Raw genomic sequence first — 6,000 nt, forward strand, 5'->3', positions numbered from 1 at the left:
CTCAGCTTCATTATTTTCCATCATCCCATCTTTTTTTTTAATTTTATTTAAATTAACATATCCTGTATTATTAGTTTCAGAGGCAGAGTTCAGTGATGCATCAGTTGCCTATAAAACTCAGTGCTCATTATATCATGTGCCCTCCTTAATGCCCATCACCCAGGTATCCCATCCCCCACCCACTTCCCCTCCAGCAACCCTCAACTGGTTTCCTATAGTTAAAGAGTTTGTCTCCCTCTCGGATTTCATCTTATTTTTCTCTCTCCTCCCCTATAATCCTGTTTTGTTTCTTAAACTCCACATATGAGTGAAATCATATAATTGTCTTTCTCTGATTGACTTACATAATTCCATCTTCTATATCACTTACTCATTCTTCTGCTTCTTCCACCCTTGTGCTCATTACATATATGGGTTTTGAATCTCAGTTACTGCATTTTTCATTTTGGCCTGATTGTTTTCTAGCTCTTTTATCTTTTCAGTAAGGGTCTCCCTCATATCTTCCATGCTTTTCTCAAGCCCAGCTAATATCTTTATGATTATTGCTTTAAGTTCTGTATTAAGCAAGTATCTATTTCAATTAGATCCCTGGCCATAATCTTTCCTTGTTCTTTTGGGGTGAATTCTTCCATCCTGGAATTCTAAGTTTGTTCTTCTGTGTGTTAGCAAAGCCTGTTATGTTTCCTGCCGAGAATAATGGCTTTATGAAGAAGGGTCATCTAATGTCCAGGGCCTGGCACTTCAGGAAGTGTTTCTGGTGTGTGCTGCATTTATTCTGCTGTTATGCTTTAGCAGCTCTATCCCTCCAGTCAGTCATCTACAGAGGTTCTCCTTGCCTGCAGTGGGCAGTGTTTAGGACTTGGCCAGAGTGTGGCAAGGTGCTCTGGTCTGCTTGTTAAAAGAGACCTGATGCCATTTCCACTAGAACTAAAGCCTTGCAGAACTCCATGGTCAGTAGATGTGGTGCATGCAGCAGCTTGTGCTGCTCTTCTGGGGAAGGGGCCTGCTCCTCTGGTCCTTAGGCACACTTGCCTGAGAAAAGCAGTACCAGCGGAGCACAGGAGGGTGAGACTTGATGTAAGCAGTTTAGGCAGCCAGTGTTGGCCCTGTGTGGTTTACTGAAGTTGGTTTATGGTGAGTGGTGAGGGAGGGAAATGGCACCAGCCTGTTCCTTTTTCCCTGGAGAGGAGAGTCATGGCTTGCTGCTCTCAGAAAGCACTTTCAGTGGAGCAAATAATTTCCCCTTGTGCATCCCAGGTGTTCTCGAGATTACTGTTTTCACACTGTCTCCGGTTTGCTTGCCTGCCCGGAGCAGGGCAGTGCACTCTGGGCTCTATCCCAGCATAGCCTATTGACTTCTAAAATTCCAAACTTCAGGGATCTGGTATGGCAGAGACCAGCACTGGTCCTCTGGGAAAGGTCTCACCACACCAGGACTGATGCAGCTTTGACCCAGATGGGCAGTTTCCCCAGAGCGCAGGGGTGTGGGATTTGGGGCAAAGCAGGCTAAACAGCCAGTGTCCAGGTTAGCCACCCTCAGCAGGTGTCTCTGCACCTATGCTGAGGGGCAGGGGAGGGAAATGGCACCCACTGGTTCTTTCATCCCCAGAGAAGCAATGCCACCTCTCACAGACACACTCCAACAAGTACGAACGGTCTCTCCCGTTGCACCTTATGTGATCCCCAGATCACACAGTCTGTGCCAGGGTTGCTTGCCTGCCTTTTCTCCAGGAGTAGGGCAGCATCCTCAGGTCTCTATCCCAGCCAAGTCTGGGGACCTCTATAACTTGAGTCTTTGGGCCCCACTGGTTGCAAAAACTCATGAAAATCAGCCCCTCTCATGTTCTCAGCCAATGGCTTTGAGGAAGCATTCTCTTTGTGCATATCCTGTGCACTCCACTCTCCTTCACCTTTCTCCACCACCAGGATTCGCACCCCTCTGCAGCATTTGCGATCTGTTTCTCCCCCAAACTACATCCCTGCACTTCCTACCTTCCTTGATGTGACCTCTTCTCACCCTCTAGTTGTGCAGTTTGTTCTATCGGTCCTCAGATTGATTGTTTCAATATCCAGAATGATTTGATAGTTATCTGGCTGTATTTCAGGGATGAGGCAAACATAGGGTCCCCCTATTATGCTGCCATCTTAGGTCCCCTCACCTTGGATTTCTGATCTACTCTTACTTTGCACACCCCTAATTTCAGCACCCCTACACTTTAGGAGTAATAGAGAATCCATCCACCAGCCTTGCTCCTATGCCAGCCAGCTTAGCTTTCTTTAAAACCATTATTTTCTCCTTTGCCTGCCCACCCACTGCCCATGCACACAAATGACTTCACCCCACCAACCAGAGAAAGGGACTTCAATTTGTGAGGTAAATCTTATTACTCCAGATGAATTCCCCATTCTCTGATTTTTACATTCTATTAAGATAGAGTATTTGGTCATCATCCTTCATATACTCACATCCCTTCAAAACAACTTAATGTTTCCTGTAAAATGAGATAGAATATGTTGGAAACACCACTGACATTAATTATGTTTCTGTGGATTTTAACCATTCAGGTTGACTTAACTCAATGACAACATCTGGAGCAGCAGATCAAGAACACAATAGAAACAGAAAAAACAAACTATAACCTTTCTACTGATATTAAGGGAGAGCTAGACAATTGCTTTTCTTTCTCTTAAGGACAAGTCTACATACCACAAAATAAAGTAAAAGGCCATGCAAACACCTAGGTAAAACATATACAAACAAAAAGAAAGAAAATAAACAACTATCAAGATCTCATTCCCTTGTCCTCACTCACAAAATGTGACAAAAGAGAAATCTGGAGAATTAACCTAAAAGTGGAAACTAAGCAGCAAACAATTATATAGGGTAATGGGGGAAATTGTCATTTCAGACAATTTCTAGACAATTAGAGGACAGAAAAAAATAACTAAAGTCACAAAAATCACACAGAAGATATAAAGAAATACTTGAACTCAGTAGGAAACGATTCTAAAAAATAAGCAGGACTGAATGCCAAGAAGCAAAAAAATACAAAGCATAATATAAATGTTCTGTGTCCTTTTCAATAAATGGATTTCTGTCCTTTTATTCTTTTAATGGCTTCTATTTTCTATTCACTTGAAATTACTCATTCAAAATCCTCTTCATATGGGGTTGTTAATAATGTTGTCCATCTACAAGCAAAAAACTCCATATACAAATTTATTTTGGCTTTTCCTCCTGGTCTTTGTTGGATGGGTTATAGATAGATGTCCTAATGCTGTACTGCTGGGATCTAACACCAAGGGATATCTTTGTTATGGACATTTTTCTTTTACATCCTTTTTGAGAAAGGGAATAAAACATGCTGGACCATATGTCATTTAAGTTTGTTTGAAATGATATGCAAAAGACAAATGGAAAGTCTGAAACAGCAGTTAATAAACACATCATTGGAAAAATTTGTTTTATAACTTACAGAGACACAAAGATTATGGCATTTATCACTCTCTTGAACCTTGTGTTTTTATTGTGTTGCATTTTTTTAAATTATTGATCAAAGGCTGGTACCTGTCCTTTAGTTTTAATTATCTCAACTTTCTCCACAGAAAACCACTATTGAACACATGGCTTCCTGTACCCTTGCATCATTCTGGAACTGAGACTTAGTGATACATTTGTTAAGCTGAACATGCATGTTGCCCACCAGAGATTTATCACTTGTTTAAGCATGGCCTTCTTCCAGCAACAGCTAGCCTAAGAACCTCTAGGTATTTGAAGTTTTTTGTAGGTTAGACTTTTCTTCACTTTTATTGGCTTTCTTCCTATCAGGAAGAATTCTAGGTCCTCTTTTTTGCCTGGTTCTTAAAGTAGATTCTCAAGAAGATAGGGGCAAGCAAAGACATACAACCAATTAACTAGTAAAATGAAATCCAGCTCAAGTTCTATTAGGGAACACTTCTTGCCCATATACCCACCCAAAGACTCCAGACACACCCATGATCTATCCAATCTGATCATCTTTTCCCATTTATTGGGGATTTTAGTTCACTTACATTTATGATTAGCAACACATATGGTCCTATTTATACCATCTTACTTGTACTTTAACCTCATTTTTCTCTTTTATAACCTTTTATTAAAGTATAATACAAAAAAAAAACCTTAAGTATATACACAAACTGAACAAACCCATGTAAAAAGCACCCAGATCAAGGAACACTACATTACCACTACACCTAACCCTTTCCCCTTTATGTCCCCTTCCAATCCTTATCTTGCCTTCACAAAGGTACCAAACATCCTGACTTCTAATATCATAAATTCATTTTCCTGTTTTTCAACTTTTATTAATGGAACTGAATTACCCAGTATTTCATGGAGTATTTATTGTGCCTGGCTTCTTTCACTCAATGTTATGTTAGTAAGTTTCATCCACATTGTTGCAAATAGTCATTCTCACTGCCATATTCTCATGATGTGAATATATCCATTCTATCACTGAATGTCAATGGGTATTTTCCAGCTTAAGGCCTTAGGAATAATGTTGCTAAGAACATTCTTATACATGTATTTTGATTAACGTAGGCATGTATTTGTTGAGCCTATACTGCAACATGAACCACTAGGTTATAAGCCATGGATATATTTAGTTTTAGTAGATACTGCCAGTGTTCCAAAGCAGCTGTATCAATTTACACATCAACCAGCAATGTATCAGTTTCAGGTGCTCCATATCCTCATCAACACTTGGTGTTTTCCACCTTATAAATTTTAGCCATTCTACTGGGTATATTGTCATATTTCAAGGTGGTTTTAATGTTCACTTCTCCAATGTTGTTGAGTTTATCATCTTTTCAACCATTTAGTGACCATTTGTATACTTGTTTTACAACATGTCTGCTCAAGCCTTTTACCTATTACTGAATTGTTACTTCCTTATTTGCAGTTCTTTATATATTGTGAATATTGGCACTTTGTCAGATATATGTTTTGCAAATACTCTGTTCACTCTCTTAATGTTGTCTTTGATAATTTTAATCGAGTTCAATATATCATTTTTTATGGTGAATGCTTTTTTTGTCCTGAATCAGAAATATTTCTCTACTACAAAGTCACAAGATCTTCTCATGTTTCCCTCTAAAGGCTTTATCGTTTTACCTTTCACATTTAAATATTCAATAAATCTGGATGTATATGGTGTAAGGTAGAGTTCCAGATGTATTTCTCTCAATCCAGATATCCAATTAAGCCAACAATATTACTTTAAAAGACCGTATTTTCTTTACTGCAGTGTACTTCTCAAAAATCAGACAAGTTTATGTATATTGATCTGTTTTTGGATTCCCTATTCTGTTAGTCAGTTTTATGAATAATTAGTACAAACTCTGAATGCATATGAGCCACAATGTCTGAATTTATCTATAACATATTTTCATACACAGATTTTATGACCTACAGCTTTGTCATTCTTCAAGACGGCCTTGGCTATTTCTGACACTTTGTATATCCATATCAAGTTTAGAACCAGCTCTGATTTTCCACACTCAAAAAAAAAAAACTTCTAGAAATTTATTAGAATTATGTCAAATCTACATTTGTGAAGAATTAACATAGTTTCTTTTGAGTTTTTCAATGAGCATGATTTTTTTCCAATTTTTGTTTTTAAATTGAGATATAATTCACATACCATAAAACTCAACTTTTAAAGCATATATTTTCATTACATTCATCAAGTTGTTCAATTATCACTAACTACAGAACATTTTCATCACCCCCCAAAGAAAACTTCATATCCATTAGAAGACATCCACATTCCCCCCAAGCCCCTGCATACACCACTTACTTTTCTGTCTCTATGAATTTGCCTATTCTGGACAACTCACATAAAAGGAGTCATAAAATCTGTGGCCTTTTGTGACTGGTTTCTCTCACTCAGCATGTTTTCAAGGTTCATCCATGTTCTACCATGTATCAGTACTTCATGCCTTTTCATGGCTGAA

Source organism: Halichoerus grypus, chromosome 15 (assembly GCF_964656455.1).
Source record: "Halichoerus grypus chromosome 15, mHalGry1.hap1.1, whole genome shotgun sequence".
Lineage (NCBI taxonomy): Eukaryota > Metazoa > Chordata > Mammalia > Carnivora > Phocidae > Halichoerus > Halichoerus grypus.